Source organism: Halichoerus grypus, chromosome 12 (genome assembly GCF_964656455.1).
Source record: "Halichoerus grypus chromosome 12, mHalGry1.hap1.1, whole genome shotgun sequence".
Lineage (NCBI taxonomy): Eukaryota > Metazoa > Chordata > Mammalia > Carnivora > Phocidae > Halichoerus > Halichoerus grypus.
Window position 1 is genome coordinate 58,653,566 of NC_135723.1, and position 22,051 is coordinate 58,675,616.

Below are 22,051 nucleotides of genomic sequence, written 5' to 3' on the forward strand. Positions count from 1 at the left end.
CCTAAAGCATTAAAAATTTGTGATGATAAACAAGTCAAGCCAGGGGCGCCTGGGTGGCTCAGTCGGTTAAGCCGCTGCCTTCGGCCTAGGTCATGATCCCAGGATCCTGGAACCAAGCCCCGCATTGGGCTCCTTGCTCAGCAGGGAGCCTGCTTTTCCTTCTCCTCCCTACTCATGTTCTCTTTCACTCTCTCGCTGTCTCTCTCTCTCTCAAATAAATAAAATCTTTAAAAAAAAAAAAAAAACAAGTCAAGCCAAAGATGAATCCCACTTACAGAGAGGTGTCATCTGGGCACAAAAGATAGTCCTTAGAAAATAAACAGCATTGGGGTGTATGCAAATGAGCAGAGCGGCTGAAACATATAAATCTCTGCAGCAGCCAATAGCAAGATGGCGTCTGACTATCTTTGTCCTCAGGTAGAAGGGTTTCCACGGGGCAAACTTCCATAATGCCAAGCCATCCGTTTAACGGTATTAGCCAAGTTAATGAGGTCACCAGTACTCACTTGTTGTCATTTCTCCATTGTAGGCACTTAGGCCCAATGTGAAACATTAATAAATTGCATAGGTCACCAAATACAGTGCTCTGGTCAAGATGGAGCTGTTTGTAAAAGGTTATGAATCAGATTAAAATCCTCATTTGTCACAGAACCAGGGAAGTAATACTCTTCCCTGAGCCACAGATCCCTCCACACTTTTCACAGAACTATTATATAAACCCAGATTACAATATTATTAGAAAGCATTACCAATTAGAGTATGCACATCACTACCTGTTTCTCTCATTAAAAACACAGCAAGGAATAATAACCATGAAATGCCATCCTGGGAAAAGCATGGGCCTGAGAGTAAATGCAGCAGTTGAATTTGGCATCTTGTAATGACCCTGGAGGGGAGGTGGTGATTCGGCTAAAATTTGGTATTTGTGAAGATTTGATTCAAAACTTCTACTATTTTTCAGCACTGCAATTAGGAGGCGGAGGGCTCCCCACTCCCACCCCACTCCCAGGCAATGGAGGTCAGGGTGGGAGCTCCAGCTCTGCTCTTGTGTTTGGCACTGCCTCAGGGTCACAGACCCCACAAAGACCTGTGAGTGCAGTTCCTGTGGTGCTGCCCCGGGAACTTCCAAAGTGATTCTGGCAAATTCCAAATGCAGGATTTACTTGCAAGCTGCAGTGGTCTTTGAAAAACTGAAAATCGGAGAGGGTTCAGAGAAACAGAAGATTATTACGTTTATTTATTGTTTGCAAATAATTTTTTAAATGCATTTTACAGGTGGAGGAAATTGTACAGATATCATCCCAGCTGCATTTTCCCTGATTGATAGGTAAACATTTTAGTCATTCTGCATATGCTAATAACACAAATAATTTAATTTACGTCTTTTTTAAAAGCTGAGTGTATCCACTTTTCATTCATGAGAATCCTAGGAAAAGAAGTGTTACGAAAGAGAAACTCTCCACTGTAGTCACCGAAAGCTGGTGAGGTAGCCTGCATTCCTATTCCTTAGCTCCTCCAAATGTCTATCCCCTTATTAACAACTGGGCTTTATTACAATAACTGTTTCACATAGCATATCTGTAACAAGGGAGCATGGCAATGAGCCTAAGTCCATATTCTGCAGCTCTGTATGTGTGATTCCCCCAAAACTATCATTACCGACCAAGTTATAAAGATTTAAGCAAGAAATTTAAAATGTAAGCAAGACTTAGGGATAAAGAGCTACCAAAAACAAAACAAAGGGTACATTTTATCATAAAACGCCATGGGTTATTTTAAGCACTTTAGAATATATTGTTCCATTGCTATAAAATTAATTCTTGATGAGTGTATGTGCAAAATGTGTATACACATAGTACCAATATGTGTAGACCTGCATGGTCAAATTAGAATATTTTAAATAATATAAAAACTTGATAATGGTTCTTTTATGAATCTTAACAAGTCTACAAAGGAGGGAGCAGCTGTAATGAACATTAAACATGCATAATTCTGTCTATTTTGTTGAAAGAGCATGGAGTTGGCATCACTGCTTGTCACCTATCCGTATATCAGACCTTGCAAGTGATTCTGCAGTTGCCACACAGTGAGGGCCTCTAGGCCTGTTAGATATCTGATTCCTGCGCTCTGCAACATATCGAACTCCTGCAGCCAGCAGAGCTCAGGGTCATTCTTAGGTCATGGTGGTTAAAGATGGCTGTCAATTCACTACTTGGGCTGGGTTTCGAAACTCCTTTATCTCTGTTATATTGATAATTCCTAGTGATAGGTTAGGAAATTAACCACACCATCCATAAGCATCTTAATGGTGTGTTGTGTAGCACCAAACTGACTGTATTAAAAGCTCAGTGTGCTGTATTTGAAACAGTCTGTCACCCTTTGAAAGCTAAGAACTGGAACAAATATACTTTTATCTGAATAAACAGTTATGGCTGTATGCTGCCTTGCAAATTTTGAAAAGGGGGGTTGTAATAAAACAAGTTGAAACTAGCTGATCCTGCCTTTTCTCAGTGCAAAAGTAATTATTATTCAGTCAAAAAATATGCAGTGAAAAAGAGTAATTGCATAAGAAGATATTATAATCCTGAGACTATCCACCTGGTGTTTTTATTCTGATGAATACCCTTTTGGATCCCTATGCCTGTGCAATTTAATGTTTGTCACAATTCTCTATGGCTAAGGAGAAAGACAAGCCTTAATTGTAAATTTGCACATGCTTTATTGCCAATGCAATGGCATGAACACATTTAACAGGACTGCCATTCCATTTAATTACTCTGATTTTGACATGGACCTACCACAGATAAAATTGATGGCATGAATTACAAGCACCATAAAAAATCACTGCTTTCTCTTTAAGGGGTGAGTGTTAAGGTACTCTTCCATATTCTCTATAGCTACCTGCATTAGGTGAAGAAAAAATAAAGCATGGTAATAGGATAGCCATCCTCAAATTGCTTTCTTCTAAGCTGAGTTATGCTGGTGACATGACAATGATGCATGGTCATTTTTTTTTTAGCTTACCTGGGTAAGATCTATGACATCTAAAGAAAAATAAGCAAATATATAAGTAGGCAAGTGGACAAAAATAGAGAAAACCTTCTGCCAAATTAATCCTGTGTTTCATCTCTATTACATTTGCTATTTCTTCACCTTTTCTCAGTGATATTTGATGGTACTCATTACACTTTTGCTTGAGACAAGTGAAAAAAAGCTCAGGAACAGGACACTAAGCTCAAGATCTGTGCAGCTGGACAGGGGGTATGGCAGGGTTATGGTAATACTCATTGCCAGAAATCTAAAACTGTCAGTAAGAGGAAGTCGGCAGCTAGTTCCATTCAAGTGAGAGAGTGGTGGTGTGGCAGCCGGCATCCCGGTGTGTGGAGTGAAATGGAAAGGAGCCAGTTATTGGCTGGACGACCATAAAGTGCTGGCTTTCTCTTCTACAAGTTGAGGGAAGAGCTTTAGCAACACAACATCAATGTTTTATGTAGTCACATTAAACTGTCTGCTACTTGAGTTCATTTTCTACATTCTTGTTTATGACTCACTAAAAAAAGAAGTTAGTATCTCCTTAAAATGTTTCCAGAAGCCTCCTTCTCCTGCCCCTGGAAAAAAAATCTAAATTTCTAAATACATCTATAAATCGATTACCCACATAGATGATGAATCAAAGCATCTCCTTTTTTCATCTTTTAAACTTGAAACTGTCACTGAAAATAAGTTCATATTTATTTGGCTATTGATCAAGTAGAAATCTTAAATAAAAATATTCTGCCATGTGGTTTCATCCAAGCTTCCTTTGTCTTTCAATTAAGAAATGGTTTTATGCTATACAAATAGGGTGAGATATTCAGAGGATTAAATCAATAGACTATAAATTATGAGTAAAAGAAAACATCAGGTCACTGCCCTGACACAACAGATTTATTATTAAAGTAGGTAACTCCAAGGCAATTCACTACATTAGTTTTTATAAAGTAAGAGACAGGGAGAGATCAATGATAACTTTGGCTCACTGTTGCTTTTAATGGTTCATTTATAATAGCTACTTATCTCCTATTATTTTAGCTTGCTATAATAATGTCAAGCCAAGAAAAAAAGATAATCACCATTATGGGAATATATATTTAATTCAAGTCTGACTGACTATTCTTTAATCTGATTCATGTATTTGTAGAGTGGCCAGAAATATTCTAGAATGCATAGTGATTCTTAGATACACATAAAACTCCATTATACAGTCTACATTAGGTATAGAGTACAAAAAAATCTGACAGTTTTAGCTGTATTTTCACAGGCATGTTATCAGATGAACAACCACATTGCAAGGCCCACCCATAGCCCACCAACTCAAACCTGCCCAGTGCTATCAACATAAAGAATAACAGCTGAATCCTAAATGAATGCTTTAGCCTCACTGTGTTTCTTGGAAACTACTATCTTTGCAAATATGAAGCCTATTTTTGCTCTAGACACACACACAGACCCACACCCCATTCATGGATTCTCTGCAACTAACTACCTTGCGGTTCTTGAATATTTATTACCCAGATTTCATTGGAGGTTTGATACTGGCTTCCAAAGTCCATCTCAAACGAAGAGGGATAAACTCACCTATTTCTTTTGATAAGGCCAAAGTAGGGGTTCCTTACCAATCAACCCCTAGATATTTCCTTCCAGGGAAACTGGAATTCAATAAATATTAAAGGGGAGGTGAGGTAACTGAATCAGGGAGGAAAGGCTCCCCACCACCACCACCACTATTTCTTAGTGAGATAGATATGATACATTTTTTTTTTCACTTGGGTCTTTTCGGTAACAAAAGGTGGCTCTACCACTATTTGCCCCTGGTGGTTGTCTTGTCACTAATCACTCCTGATTTTCCACAACTCTGAATTGCACTATTGGTTTTGGTGTTGCACATGCAATTTTACTCTATTTAAAAGTAGTGTTGGCGCCTGGGTGGCTCAGTTGGTTAAGCAACTGCCTTCGGCTCAGGTCATGATCCTGGAGTCCCGGGATTGAGTTCTGCATCGGGCTCCCTGCTCAGCGGGGAGTCTGCTTCTCCCTCTGACCCTCCCCCCCTCATGCTCTCTCTCTCTCTCATTCTCTCTCTCTCTCTCTCAAATAAATAAATAAAAACTGATCTATAATTTAAAAAAATAAAATAAAATAAAATAAAAGTAGTGTTTAGGGGCACCTGGGTGGCTCAGTAGGGTAAGCATCTGCCTTTGGCTCAAGTCATGATCCCAGGGTACTGGGATTGAGCCCCGCATCAGGCTCCCTGCTCAGCAGGAAGCCTACTTCTCCCTCTCCCATTCCCCCTGCTTGTGTTCCCTCTCTCACTGTGTCTCTCTCTGTCAAATAAATAAATAAAATCATTAAAATAAATAAATAAATAAATAAATAAAAGTAGTGTTTATTAATATCCAGAATATAGAGAGAACTCTTAACACTCAACAACAACAACAACAACAACAAAATAGCCCAGTTTAAAAATAGGCAAAGGACTTGAATAGACATTTCTCCAAAAAAGATATACAAATGGCCAATAAGCACATGAAAAGATGCTCAATATCACGAAGCATCAGGGAAATGCAAATCAAAACTACAATGGGATATCACTGCATACCCATTAGGGTGACTACTATCAAAAAAACCCAGAAAATAACAAATGTTGGCAGGATATGGAGAAATTGGAACCTTTGTATGCTATTGGTAGGAATATAAAATGGTACAGCCATTGTGAAAAACAGTATGGTGGTTCCTCAAAAAATTAAAAATAGAATTACCATATGATCCAGCAAATCCACTTCTGAGTATTTACCCAAAAGAAGTGAAAGTAGGGTCTCAAAGAGATAGTTGTACACCCATGTTCGTAGCAACATTATTGATAATAGTTAAAACATGGAAGGAACCCAAGTGTCTGCTATTGAATGAGCGGATAAGCAAGATGTGAATATTTTTTAGCCTTAAAAAGGAAGGAAATTCTGCAACCTTGTTACAACATGGATAAACCTTGAGGGCATTATGCTAAGTGAAATAAGCCAATCACAAAAAGACAACTACTGTATGATTCTACTTATATGAGGTACTTAGGATAGTCAAATTCATAGAGACAGAAAGTAGAATGGTGGTTGCCAGAGGCTGGAAGAAAGAGGGGAAAGGGGACTTATTGTTTAATAGGTATAGAGTTTCAGTTTTACAAAATGAAGAATTCTAGAGATGGATGGTGGTGATGGTTGCACAATGTTATGAATGTATTTAATACCACTGAACTGTACATTTATAAACTGTTATGATAATAAATTTCATGTATGTGTATTTTACCACAATAAAAAAAAGTGGGGAAAAAAAATAGTGGTAACTCTACAACTGTCCAGAGAGGTTAAAACATGACTGGTAATACCAAGTATTGACAAGGCTGTGGGGTAACTAGAACTCTCATACAGTGAGAGGATAAATTGGTACAACAACTTCAAAAAACCATTGAGCGGCATGTATTAAACATATGTCTTGTCTATAATCCAGCAATTCCACTCTTAGGAATATATCCAAGAGATATGAATGCATATTTTCAAAAGAATGTTGTCAAAAGACATCAGTAAGAATGTTCATGACAGCTTCACTCAAAATAGTCAAATATTAGAAACAACCCAAATTCTATCAGTAGAATGGATAAATGAAATGTGTATATTCATACAATGGAATGCCACACAATGATTTTTTTAAAAGAACAAACTATTATTACTAGCTATTACATGAAGGAATCTTACAGATATTACATGAAGAGGAAAAAGCCATATAGTACCTACTGTATGATTCTATTTATCTGAAACACAAAATAGATAAGACTAATAAAATGGTAGAGGTCTGAAGAGTGGCAGGAGTTTATTGACTGGAAAAGGACATGAGAGAACATTTTGGGTGCCAGAAAAGCACTATATCTTGATCTAGGTAGCAATTATATGGGTATGTGATGAATCTTTAAAAGATTATGGGAAAAAAGTCAGACTTAAAAGTCTACATATGGTACAATTTCATTTACATGACACTTTGGAAAAGGCAAAACTATAGGGATAGAAAACAGATCAGTGGTTGCCAGGAGCTTGGGGTAGGAGGGGATTGACTATAAAGGGCCACAACAGAATTTTTTGGGATGATAGAAATCATCTATAGCTCGATTTTGGTGGTGTTACATGATACTGTATATTACAGTTACCAAAACTCGTTGAACTATATATTTAAAAAGGCTGAATCCTGTGATAGCTAAATTACAACTTGATACCTACTTTAAAAATACTCAGCAATCTGTTTACTTAAGATTAGTGCACTTTATGCACTTACCATGTATATGCTATATTTCAATTAAAAAAGTTTAAAAAGTAAAACAAAAGTAGAGGTTAAATGGGTTTTAAGACATGTGTTCCAGTCCAAACTGTGCTACTGGTTTGCTGTGCCAAATGCTCTAATTTTTTGCAATGAAGTACTAACACAGAATGCCTTAGGTCTGGAATGAACCCTAAGGTATATAGAGTCTCATCTCCACCCAGAGAGGAGAAGTGATCTGTGATACGTTACATAGCTACTCAAAGTGGAGCCAGAAACAAACCTAGGGCATCTGACTCACAAACTAATACTCTAGCACTCTAGCTCAATTCCAGTTCAAGGAAGATTTTTTTAAAAAAGTCAAACTGATAATTTGGCATTGCATCAACAGCAAATTTTAAACCAATTGTGTAGCCCTGGACCTCTGTTTGCACATATTTGCTCTCTGCTTCCAAAGGTACTGAGAGAACTAACTGGAAGTTTGAAAAGTGCCTTGAGCTATTTAAGCAGCTCTATCTGTAAAATCTGAGGTATCAGAGATCCTCTGATAACATGAAACATAGATTAGGGCAGTCCGCCCTGTTCCAGGCTCCAACTCAAAATCAAATCTTGGCATAACTTCTAACCTTTCCTCTCCAGGCCCATCTCTGATATCAACTAGTCAGTCATGCAATGTACCCAAACTGTTCTACTACCAGCAGAGATATTTTAGGGTACAGTCTGGGTTATATAACCCTTAATTAACTCTTCTGAAAATGTAGATCCTCTGCAACAAAGTCAACTTTTTTTAAGTGCACACATGCATAAACACCAAATCATAACAAATCCTATACAGCGGTGTTTGTGCGCCATAAAGTTCCCAACACCGTTCTCACAAAACTGCAAACATGAGCACATTGTACCATACCTCTCCCTAAAATGGAGACATCGAGGAAGTGCTAAATCAATGGCCCCTAGTTCCCCTTTCTATTCTGTTTCTACCTACATGACCCTTTGACCTCCCATCCTCTTCCACCCCCACTAAGACCCAAGCGCCAACTTTTTTCTGACCTCCACCCCCCTGTCAAAACAAAAAAGACTCTAAGTATCAGTTATTTACACTTTCTGATTGACTGCTGGGTTACCCTTTAGTTTCATTGAGCTTTAGTCAGTATGATAATTCAAACAACATTTACATTTAAACCATTTTACACCTCATTCCATAATGAAAGATCAATTCTCCATTAAAGAATTTTGAACTTCGATTTAACATCAGTAAGCAAGTAAAACAAAAAACAAAAAACCCACAACATTTTGGAAGTACTTGGAATCACACTTTATGTTCCTAAGCCTTGGGAATCGTGAGCATATTAGAACAGCTGAGAAGCTAAAAGAACCCAAAGCATTGTCCCCTCACTCACTCACTCACTCATGCATTCAACAAACATTTATCAACTGCCTACCACGTGCCAGGTATCATACAAGGCAGAGAGAATCAATGATTAAGATGTGGTGTCTATCCTGGAAAAATTTACAAAGAAGAGGCACCAACAGAAGAATTTCAGCTCCAAAAGTGCTAAGTGCTCTGACAAGTAGAAAATGCTAAGGGAGGACAGCAGAGCAGGAATTCCCTTTCCTTGTAGCAGGTTTCACAGAGGACAGACCCATGAGCTCAGCTCACGGAGTTTGACAGGGCAAAGGGCAGAGAGAGGGGCAAAATGGGTTTCCTCATCTTTTGGCCAAATATAAGGGGAGATGGGAGGGGAATGGTTAGCTTTTTCGTGCTGAGGGAATTTAAGGAAGGAGGGACTAATGCCAAGCCCAGTGTCTCCTGCAACCACAGACATGACGACAACTCGGGCTGTGGCAGCAGCTGGGCCACCAGCTCTCATCTGCCCTGATGTGGTCAGGCCAGCTGATGATAAGCCTTGCCAAGATGCCCTCAGCTCCTTAGAGGGGAGGGCAGGTGCAAAGCATTGTCATACAATTCCATACTCAGCCTACACTCATTAAAATGGTATTTTTGTATCAGGATATACCAGTAGAAAATAAATTTTATCCACATCCTTTAAAATAGTTACTATTTGGTTTCGCTGTTTTTGGCCTAAAATTTTAAAGCCTTTGTTAGTGTCAAATTTAGGATAACAAAGAGAAACGGTAAGTAGTCAAGTAATGTCTTTGCCTCAAAATAGCTTCTTCCCTGCCAGGGGAGGATTGGAGGGAAGCTAGTCTTACTAGCTAAGGGCTTGTTTCTGGAAGCTTGCTGAAGGCAGAGATTTTATATCCAAATTCTAACAAAGCCAGGTATGTACTCACAATACCCAGAGCTGCCCTGCACATGCTTTGCTCAATTTCTTGATCCTTAACCCTTCCTTGCCCCCAAATTTGCAGGTGAACAGGTTGTGTCATTGAGCATATTTGATGCTATCTTAGTCAGTGTCTAATATTTTTTTATCACATCCCTATTTTTTGAAGTTCTAAAACAGAGCCCTCAAACCCCTATATTTTTCCAACCTCTGATAATATAAGAATGAATATTCATTCTTTCAACAAGCATTGACCCAACAATAGGGCAGATGGTTAGTTAATCCCCAATTCTCATTCTCTCCTTCTTCCGTTTTAGACAGCTCATGGCTACCCGCCCAGAGACTGCATTTGCTGGTATTATTTACAAGTAGGTGTGTCCATCTGACTAAGTTTATCACAACAAAATGTGAATGGAAGTGAGGTGTGCTACTTACAAGTCACTTGCTTTATAGGAAATTGCTTGCCCTCCACTTTCATTCTATACTCTTCCTACAAACAGAATGAGAATGTGGAGGTGGCCCAGATTTGACCATGCGGACAAGACCTAAGGAATACTAGAGCAGCGCAGTAGAAGAAACTCAGACTGGGAATGACCTTGTGGTGCTAAGGCACCCCACCAGTCTGGGCTCTCACCTTCCTCTGAAATTTTACATACAAGAGATTTAACCTTCAGCCATATTTAAGTTATTGTATATATTTTATTATTTTTTTTTAGAGAGAGAGAGAGTGAGCAGGGGCAGGTGGGAGAGGGAGAGAGAATCTTAAGCAGGTTCCGTGCCCAGCGTGGAGCCCCAGGTGGATATCACGACCCTGAGATCATGACCTGAACCGAAATCAAGAGTTGGATGCTTAAGTGACTGAGCCAAATAGGTGCCCCTAAGCCACTGTATTTTTAGATTTCTTTGTTATACCAGCCTAGCCAGACCCTCATTAATATAAACATTGATTCAATGTCTATTTAGCAGTTACTAACAGGAACTGTATGGAGGGGCGGAGTATTGAATAGACAGAAAAGCTCTCAGGATATAGGTTGAGAAGGAGAGACAAAAAATATAAAACTACATTTGCAAATTGTGGTACATGTGTAAAGGAAACAAAGAGGGTACGAAGTTAAGGCCTCTCTGAGGAAGCATCATTTAGCTAAGGCCTCAAGGTCTTAGGAAAAAATGGAGAGGGGGGATTCATCCCAGGTCTCAAACTCCCTGGGGAAGAAAGAGTATGGTTCTTTGGAGGGATTTCAAGAAGGCAGGTGAACAAGCTGAGCAGTGTGGCATCAGGAGGAAAGGCTCTTCCTAAAGAGATATATATGCATGTACATGTATAATTGCACAGACATATTAAATTATGGATAAGTTATCTTTGCTTTTACAGTAGTTCCTAACTCTGTTTTCCTTTCTAAAACTAAACCATAGTTGGGGTTTTTTGTTTGTCTGTCTGTTTTGTTTTGTTTTTTTAATTTCTTCACCTCTCACATATTCCAACACTGGATCTAGAAAAACTGATCACCTTGAAACCATAAGAATTCTGTCTGACTTGGTAGCATCCTTAGACTCCATCTGCAGAATTTACCCAAAATTAGATTCCTTTTGTCCTGAGCATACGATCTCCCCAGGGTCATTTCCCTCTATCTTATCCTCCTTTTTCAGCCTTTTTGACTCACAAATATTTGAAAAGCCCTAAGTTCCTATAATTCTTATTCTCTTCTCTTTCCATTCCCTTTCCTTTCACAGTCAAACTGGGGGCACATAGTTTATGTTAAGATTTACCAGACACCTTGTCTTCTCCAGCAAATGTCATCATAAAACCTTAGCATTCGACCCAAATCACACATTCATCACTGCCCCAACCAGAACTAAAGACTTATTCTCAAGTTACACATTTTGGAGGGAAAGAAGTGTCACCTTCAATTGTTCTGTAGGACTTTTTAAAAAAATTATTTATTTATTTTAAGTAATCTCTACACCCAATGTGGGGCTCAAACTCACGACCCTGAGATCCAGAGTCCCATGCTCTTCCAACTGAGCCATCCAGGTGCCCCCATTCTATAGGACTTTCATAATAAAATCCTAAAAGCTTAAATGCCTAACTAAATTATAATAAAAATATTAATACATAATGTAATATAACATAAATTAGGTAATAGGTTATATGCTTCATAATGCTTTATAAACTCCTTGAAAAGGGGTGGTACCTTCTCTCTCTAAAATTTTACATCATCCCTGAATAAATGTCTTAACTAACGAAGGAGCAAAGTCATGAGGCAGAAGTTCCATGTGGAGGGGAGGGGGAAGAGGGATAGTGGAGGTCAGGAAAAGGTGAAACCAGAAGGAATTCGTAGGGCCAGAAGAGTAAACCTATAGTTGCCTCTCAAGGGCATCTGCAGCTGATAGATATGGAATCAGTCCCCTCACCCAGTTACAGAGCTCAATTAAGGACTGGACTGGATGCTTTCAAGTCATCCTCAATTAAGAAAGAAAAAACTAGGGAGAGAGAGAATGAGAAAGAGGGAAGGTAAGAAAAAGAAAAGTTGGATCAGTCAAATGACTTTGGGGGAAAAGTATATACAATGTTTTGAAGAATGAGTGCTCAGAAGCCAGACTGCTAGGTTTAAGAGTGAGCCTTGCCATTTTCTGAGTGACCTCTCCTCTTAGTTTCCTCTTCTAATAGTACCTACCTACACCTCATAGTGTAGAGGATTGAAAGCAGCTAATCCACAAAAGTGCTTAGCATAGTGCCTCGCACTATGTAAGTTATCAACAAGTGTCAGCCCCTGTTGTACATAAAGCGTCAGCTTCAGAAGAATAACTACTCAAGATGATAAGATAGGAAAGCTGTGAAATAAAACAGAAAATAAGCTGTGTTCTACAACTCAATTAGATAATTTGCATTTTCTTATTGAGCACAGGGCCATCTTTGGCTTTTTAAATACATTTGTTCAGGGTTTTTATTTTTTAAAGATTTATTTATTTATTTTAAGGGGGGAGGGGCAGAGACTCTCAAGCAGACTCCCTGTGGAGCACTGAGTCAGGAGCCAGATGTGGGGCCCCATCTCACAACCCTGAGATCATGACCTGAGCCAAAATCAAGAGTTGGGCACTTAATCGACTGATCCACCCAGGCACCCCAATATATTTGTTTGGGTTTAACAAAGCAAAAAGGATGTGCATTAAAAGAGCCCAGGGGTGCCTGGCTGGCTTAGTCAGAGGAGTATGTGACTTCTGATCTTGGGGTCAGGAGTTCGAGCCCCACATTGGGTGTAGAGATTACTTAAATAAGTGAAACTTAAAAAAAAAAAAAAAAAAAAAGAGCCCAGAGTTGGGGAAGAAGAGAAAATAGAATTTGAAGAAGCTGCTATCTGGCTCATCTTATACATATAGATACTTTCCACATTACAGAGTCCAGCTTCCCTCCTACAATTCCCTGCCACAGCCCACTGGCCTTAAAAAATTTCAAAGCACCTTGGGGCACCTGGCTGCCTCAGTCAGTAGAGTATGTGACTCTTGATCTCAGGGCTGTGGGTTCGAGCCCCACACTGGAAGTGGAGACTACTTAAAAATAAAGTCTTTTAAGAAAAGAGATTTCAAAGCACCGTCATTTGGTATACCACATGGTACATGAATCAGGATTCTTAGTTGTAAGCAACAGAAATGGACTATTGGTGATTTAACTGGAAAAGGAACATACAGGTGGCTCAGAAAATTGCTAGGAAGACTGAAAGTCAGGCGAGAGCAATGGAAAGCTTAGTATGTCTGGCGAGACAGCTGCCTCTGCCCCGAACCCTGATGGTGCCAACTACACTGCCAAAGCACTAGACCCGATACTGCCGTCTCTAGCACCTTTACTAGGGCTGTGCTAAAACAGATGGCTCTTCCAAGAAAGCAATGATGTGGCCTTCTCTGACTCACAGTGAGAAATTCCCTAACACCTAAAATACAAACATTTTAAAGCTGAAGTTAAATTTAAGGTTAGTCTGAATTACATCACTCTCCCATTTTATTTTTTAGCTTGAAATGGAAAAAATTTTATCTCACATTCTTAAGATATGAAGTTCCAACATGTGAGGATTAACTGTAAGAGGCTGCAAATTTAACTTTATTAACTACTCATTATGTAATGGTGAGAAACTTACAGAACTTCCCTAAGCCTCAGTTTCTCCATCTGTAAATAGGGATAATAAAACCCACATCATAAGGCTACCGTGAAGAAAAACTGAGATCATTCACTAAGACTCCTAGCTCAACATCTGGTACAAAGAAAGCTATCAATAAATGTTAACATAAAAAATAAGTTGTCACAACTTGGTAAAGTCTGGATCTCTCTAGTAGAGGTATTATTTTTTATATACATAATGAATTGCAAATTAAGTCCTTAGGGTCCATAGGGAACATATCAGTGTAGCCAGGATGCCCTCAAGTTCCAAGGTGCCTGAATCAGGCAGGAACCAGGGAGCTAACATGCTATCTGAGTGGCTTGGTCAGGACAATTAAGAAGCTTGGTTTTCGGGGCGCCTGGGTGGCTCAGTCGGTTAAGCGGCTGCCTTCGGCTCAGGTCATGATCCTGGGGTCCTGGGATTGAGCCCCACGTCTGGCTCCCTGCTCAGCGGAGAGCCTGCTTCTCCCTCTCCCTCTGCCTGCCACTCTGCCTACTTGTGCTCTCTCTCTATCTCTCTGTCAAATAAATAAATAAAATCTTAAAAAAAAAAAAAAAAAAAAGAAGCTTGGTTTTCTTCTTGATTTTGTCTCTGCCTCATCTGTCAAACCATACAAAGAATTTCTGAAATGGAAGAAATAAAATGGATCATCCCGTTTCTCTTTAACCATGGGATAAGAGGGATGTGCACAACCACCCTTTCTGTAGGATTCATGTAGGTAAGTAGGAAGGAAGAAACCCTCTGGCCATATATCTAGTTGTTCAAATCTGCCTATTCTTAGTAACATTTAGATCTTCAGTATTTAATTATTAGTGTAATTAATTACTGTAATTACTATACTTAATATAGTAATTAATTATTGATGTTATTAATATATCTATCCTGAGATTAATTTTGCCTGCCATTTTTAATATCCACTTAAGTGCATATTAAAGATATAAGCAAATATTTTTTCTTACCACTATTGCTGCTAGCACCTCTCTGGGCCTCAGTTTCTTCACCTATAATAGAAAGACCAGATTAGATGATCTGTGATTCTATAACTAAATAATATTAGTAACATTATAATGTTTGTAATAATGGCAAGTCCTTGTTCACTTATGAAAGTTAGTAAAGTAGGAAGGAGAAAAGTATGTTCTTCTCCATACAACTCAATCTCACTTCCTGTAATAGAGTACTAGGAATAATTGGCTTTTAAAAACTGGCTCTCTTTAGGCCTCATAATATATTCCTTCAAGTTGTTGAACCTGATTCCTCTGGTTATTCTCAGTCAAGAAATGCTAAGTTGTTGTTTTTAAGTTTTATTTACTTAAATAATCTCTACACCCAACGTGGGGCTTGAACTCACCACCCCGAGATCAAGAGTCCCATGCTCCTCTAACTGAGCCAGCCGGGTGCCCCAGGAGGTGCTAAGTTGTAAACTCTGAGTGAAGGTAAATTTTTCTCTTTTTCTTTAAATGTGAATTGTGACTGGATTTGCAGTATATAAAATGACCAAATGAAAACTGAGAGATGGAATATTGTGTATTCAAATGTTTCCAATCCTGTGGATGCTAGCTTTCATAGAGACAAAACATCTGTATTTCATATTGAATATTTCCATTTTCGTCCACATGTTAGGCATGTCACAGACATAACTTGTGAATATAAAAGGTATCTTTCTTCTCCCTGCAAATTGTTCTCTTAATCAGTTAGTGTCAGATATGAAAAAAAGTCTCTTACTGTTAAATTAGTCTTCTCATTGACTTTATTGTGAAATTTGATCTCTCTCTTTAGCTTTGTTTTCATTCAAGTATTTGTCATTTGCTTATCTTCCCAAGAATGTGTAGCTACAGTTTGCATACATGTCTGATATTAAAATCAGTTTCTCCAGCTCTCTAATTCTTTACCAATGAGCAATTACCCACTATAGTGCCTGGGTCAAACAAAGATAGCCTGATAACTCTCTGTAAAGGATGTATGTGGTTGGCCCCGTGGAGAAGCACTACAGTTCAGTGGATAAGAGTCTGGGCTCTGGATTCAGTGGACAAGTTACTTAACATCTTGGACCCCTCCATTTCCTTAGCTGTAAAATCAAAATAATAAAAATATCTCTTTCTTGGGGCTGAGTAAGAATTAAATGAGTTAATGTATGTATAGTATTTGACATAGGGTTTGGCTCAGAGTAATCCTAAATAAATACCAGATTTTCAGGATACTGAAAAACCACATAAATTTTAGAGAATTACTTAAAAGCCAATAAAAACAATCACCTTATTTTATAACTTAAGGATATGAAAGTATAGAAAGGTTAAGAGTTCTGCCCAAACCCATACTGTGAATGAGGAAAGACTGAACACAGGTGTCCTGAATTCCTGTCCAGCGCTCTTTCTAAAGGGACCGTCTCTTCAGGTTGCCGGAAGTCGTCGAGGGCCCTGCCCTCAGGAAGCTTAAGATCCATTTGGGGAGCCAAGACCAACACAAATGGATAGTCTAGTTCACAATCCCAGTTAGGTGCTGTGGAACAAAGCTTGCTGTGTAAAAGGTGTTTTGACGAGGGGCTCAGCTCAAAGAGTGGGAAGCAGGGCAGGAAACTTTCTAGAAAGAAGTGAGACTTGAGGCAGCAAGGCGCCCGTTTGCCTCTGCAACTGAAAGGAGGAGAGGACATTTGAGAAGCAAGGAGTTCCCTTGACTAGAGAAGCACTAGTCGCTCTGGGAACATCCAGTGTTTAGAAACTTCTCATCACCCCTGCAATCCCCACCTCGACCCTTCAAAACATCTAACTTGAACTAGAAGGAGAATGAGTATGTTACTCAATTAAATATATTTTGGAAATAGCTGGGAGGAGGAAGCCAGCAGGATGTAAAATCTCCCTCCCCCTTTCACATCTTAAAAGATGAACTAGGGGGACCAGGCTTCCGACCTGGGTTTCTCCTCCTGGGGAAGAGATGTTCTGTCCCTCATCCCGGGCTCTGGGAATGGAAGCCCGGAGCCCCCCACCAGGAGGAGTCAGGCCGCCGCCTGGGGCATCTGAGGCCGCACCTCTCAGCTCCGGCCGCGTCCCGGAGCACCTGGAAGCAAGGCGATGCTGGCGGGGAAAGAACGACGGAACGGGAGGCCTAGTGGCCCCCTGAGACAAAGCGGGGCTCTTCGCAGCCTCCCGGGAGGTGCCCCGACCCACGCTCGGTTCACAGCCAGCCCGCCCCCAGCCGCGGCCGGGAAGCGCGCAGGCCCCAGGCCGGCCGGGCCGCGCCGCCCGCACACCCGCGAAGGGCCCGGATGCTACTTCCGCCCGGCTCTGCGTGGGGCCCGCGCGGGACGGGAAGGGAGCGGCGGCGTTTGCCGAAGAATTCGGAGACAGGAGGCGGGAAGCTAAGGAAGGCAAAAGCCGTCTTCTCCTAGGTGGCGGGGCCCCGCTCCAGCGCTGCGGGGCGCCGAGGAGCCGGCGGCCTCTCCCCGCGGCAGGAGCCCCCGTGGGCGCCCGGGACGACGCAGCGCTGCCCCGCGAGCGATCGCGGGAGCCGAGCGTCCGGCAGCTGCCCCGGCGCGTCCTGAGGAGAGGACGTCATTTGTTCCTCAGAATGGGCAGATTCCCGGAACCGTATCGCCGATATTTGGCGGGGAGGGAGGAGGGTCCCTGCTCGTCTAAATCGTGGCTTTCTGCATTCTCGCTGTGGTTCTGCGGCGATTTTTCTTTCAAAAGGAAGCAGGCTTAAATGTCCAGGGCGGCTAAAAAGTATCCCAGTTTAAAAAGAAAAAAAGAAAAAAAATCAATAAATTTTTGCTTTTTTTTCGGTGGCAAGCCGTCGCGTATTTTTCCCCTGAACGCCCAAGCCTGAAATGAAAACGCAAAAACAATATGATTTCTATGGATTAGGCTTGTGACTGGACGTTTTCCACCACATTTTTTGATAGGAAAAAAAATTTAATGGGCTGTTTAAAAAAATGGAGACACATATTTTTGTTGTGTCTGGAAATGTTGAGAAAAAGAAACGCCGGTCTTTTCATTTGTTTCCAATAAACCCAAAATGCAGTCTTTCCAGACTATTTTACAGGGCGTAATTGGGGTTTGAGATTGGGTGGGGGGAGGTTCATAGGCTAGGCTCTCCCAGAATTGTTTGATTGATATTTGCTTTGCTGTTCTGCAATCGAAGTTTAGCTGCATTTGAAGGCTCTAAAACGCTGGGGATTCCACTGACAGCCATAGGTGTCCCTTTGGGCAGCAGGTTCTGCTGAGATCAGTAGGACCCCACCAAGGAAGGAAAATGTGGAAAGTTGTGTTGCAAGGAAATTTTGTTATATTGTATGTGTATTTGGTACAGGAGTGAGTCGTGAAGAAAACTGAGAAATATGGACCAGAACAGTTCCGGAGGCTATGCTATGTCATAAACCAAACAGAAACAAACACAGAAAAAGATTTAGGATTAAGACACCTCCTGGTATGTTCCTTGCATCTCTAAGCCCTTTTTAGCTGCTCTCTAAGCCCTTTCTAGCTGATACTGACAATTTAATGGAGCTTGAACTTGGGCGCAGGCAACTCCTCTTGCATTTATTCTTCCCTAGTCTAGGTTCAAAAACAACAACAACAAATAAAATATGTGTGTTGAATTTTACCTGTTGTATTTTTATATTTTAAGAACGTTTGTCTTTAACAGCAAGCAGCCCAATATTTTAACCTTCAAGCAAGATGGCAGAAACATTCAACTGGAAGGTTATTTCAAAGATTCAAGTAATCTTGATGGCTTCCAAATCAAGGACTTAGTGGATGGCTAGTAAACCAGAAGTGGAAAACTGTGAACTATATCTAGCCTGAAACAAATCACATAGAATAAATGGGAAGGGGCAAAATCAAATCAGGAATTTTGAATCAAGAAGTACACTGGCCTCAGAATATAAACTACCCTGATTTTTATTTAGGAAGTAAGGGTAATAATAGTCAAATCAGTCTACCTCTGGGCGCCTTATCTTTCTGATTCATAAAATGAGGGGTTGGGTACATGGGTCCCTTTCAGTTTTGATCATCTAGGCACAAGAAGTCCTAAGACAGAACTTTTGTGTGCTATCAGAAATGCAGGCAAAAGTAGGCTTATCTGGAGCAGAAGGTCACCAAAGTTAGCCATCTAATGAGTAGCTTCTCTGATAAGGACGAACTAACTTGTATTCTTATGTGTATTGAAAAAAATCATAGCATTTCTAAGAGTGAGAGAGTTATTTTACAATCCCATCCAAAATTAAGATGTTGTCCATGCATTGATTTCAAAATTTTAAAAACAGAAGGGTATCCTGTCATTCAAAACAGTAAATTAAAGACCCAGACTCCAAGAGCTTCTACTGCTAGAATGATTATTCTTCGGGAAGAAGCACAAACAGCAGTGACCGTTGTTTTTTTTTTTTTTTTTTTCCGCAGACGTGCTCAGCCATCAGAAAAGCTTAATAAATCCCTATTTAGTATGCATTTATGCAGTGATTACATGAACTTTGACCTCTGAAGAGCTGTAGCAATTAGCTTCAGTGGCCAGCATCTTCTCCCATCATTCCCAACTGGCTTCCTTGGGTCTTCCTTTCTCATCTCAATAGTCTATGCACTAGGAGAGTATAAAATTTTAAAGTTGACTTTCTATCTGAGGTACTTGCTTTTGCACGAGCGAATTACCCCTTCCTCCTCTCACCTCCTGTCTAAAAAGTCATCTCAGATGGATATTGGGGCTCTGATTGTCGGTATTACTCAAACGCAAATGGATTTCAATTCAATCTTGCCCTGTACTTTCGCAAGGAAGATAAGCTCTAACAGCCCGAAGAGCCTCATTTCATAGCTCTTGGCATCTGAAATAAATCGGATCTCTTGTCAGGCTAATTTAACATTTTAAAAATATTCAATGTAATTTATTTTAAGTCAAATGAAACCTAGTGGATTGGCAGAAAGCTAGAGAAGGAGAGAGGCTGGGGAAGGGCAGCTGGAAGCTCCTCTCTCCACCTCCAAAAAAAAAAAAAAAAAAAGCCAGGAAGGGAGAGGAAAGTGTTTTAAGTTTCTGGTAAACACTGTTTAGCAAAAGAATAATAGGAAAGTTGCCCCTTTCCCAAAGAGGGATGGAACTATAATTGTTGCCTTTAGCAGAGAGCTCAGATAAACCGCTGGGACTCATTCTAAAGTGACCCATCACTGCATTCATCTCTTCTTGAACTTTCAGTGAACCTGAGATTAAACAGGGGTGAGCAGCTAAGCAGTTTGTTGTTAGCAGCCTTTTCAACAACCCTTTCAGACTGAGTAAATATTGATCGGTTTGAATCTGATTGCCCCAGAGGAAAACACCATGGCATCTGAATAGCCTCCAAAAGTAAACTTTCAAAGGTGAAGCCAAGAGCAGACTTCAGAGCAAGATCTCAACTCATCCTTAGGTTGGGGACACCCTGAATTTCAGGAGTACTTTGAATGAGTGTGAAGGAAGTGAGGAGAAAGCGTTTGAAAACTGGAATTTTGTATTATAATTATCCCAAGTCCCTAATTGAGGCTCTTGTCCTTTTGAAATTTATCAATAAAATGCTATTTTCTGTTTTCCATCTTTTGTTGTTTCAGTCACCATTGCTGTCATTTTCAGGGAGCTAACCATGCTCCTCAGGGACCAAAACGGAAAAAGAGAGACCTAGAAATAGGATGTGGTAAGTGCCTCTGATTTAATCGATTGGGGCAACTAAAAAGATACAAATGTTTTCCTTGTTGAAAGGTATATTAATGTTTCCTAAATGCATTGCTTGTTAACTGATTTATTCCACGACCTAGAGAAGGCTTTGGATGTTTAGCCATAATTAATTGTTCTCCTCTCTCTCAGCTACATTAAAACCAGCACCTTGAAGACTGGAATCTCCAGGATTCCAGCGGGTCCGGCCCTGCTTTTAGATATTGAAATTACGGCAGTGGTATGCAAATGACACTTTAACACATTAAAGAATTTGGAAACCAGCCATCTGTTTTGCTGTGTGGCCTTACACTAATAAACAAAAGATACTGTATAAGGTCAGGGTGGGAAATGAAAGAAAGAGTTGGCCGACTTTGAAGTTCTCCTCCATCCACTTGAGTCTTTTAGAGGCAATCCCGGAGCCCAGGATCCCAGAGCCAAGGGGAGGGCAGCGGGTGCCCTTGATATGGCCGCAGCAACTGTGCCTGCAAAGTCCAGGCTTGCCCCCTTTGACAGGGAAGTACAGGAAATCTCCTGGGTGCTCTAGGAGGCCTGCAAATTCCAAGTTTTTGTAGGATTTCTCCTCCCACTGCCAGCCCATCCTTTGTAAAACACCCTTTGGAGAGGAAGGAAGTCATATGCCTCTATTTGTGATGCTGTATTTCTCCTCTACCCTTGGGGCTAAATTAAAGCCTCTGAAAATGTGCGAAGGTAAAGGAAAAGTGGTAAGAGGTCTGGGGGGAGAGCCATTTTGAACACTTTGATTTGCTGGCTTCCTCTGTTCGAGAGCAGACACTTGCCTCGGTTGGAAGCAACTTGAATATCGAAAGACTTCAGGGCAGCTTTCAAAAGGTCACCTGGAAGAATCTGTTGAGCCCAGAGAAGAAAATAAAAACTTTTTTTCTGGGTTAGGGGATTAGAACTGGGTCATGGATTAGAGCAGACCCATGACAGCCATGCTGGCTATGAAATCAAAGCTGAATCTGATGGGAATGAGATGTGTAACCCAGAGGGGGTGGGCAGGAGAACGTGTAGAGAGTGGCAGGAAGGGACGGACACTGACAGGAGGGATGGGAGGAGAGACACAGCGGGTTTACTGAAAATAGACCATACTCAGTTTAAAGGGTGGACTATACTGGAACACTGCTTGACAAGCCAAAAAAGAAGGGTGAGGTGGAGGTCTTGTCCTCAAACAGCTTTATACTGGAGCTCATTAAATGTGAATCTCTTAGCTCTTGGTTCACTGATGTGAGGAAAGACGGACTGAAGAGTTTGGGCTTTTGAAGGGGGTTCTGTTTATATATACGTCAACATTCAGTTGGAGGTGAAAAGGTTAGCACTTGACCCAGGAAGTATCCATGTTTGTTTCAAAAATAGATCTGCTTCATAAATTTCTTCACCATTCATTTTTTTCCATTATGAACTTGGATTATAATAAAGGAGCTATTGTTATTTTAAAGAAAATCAACCTATTAAATAGGCAGCAGCTAAGTGCTATGACACTCATAGGGGAAGTTTCAGCTACATAATGGAAAGCATTTACTTTTTCCAAGAAAAGGCCCACCTCTGAAAGTACACATCACCCTTCCCCCCTCCCCACGTGAAATAAGCCAACAAATTGTAGCCAAG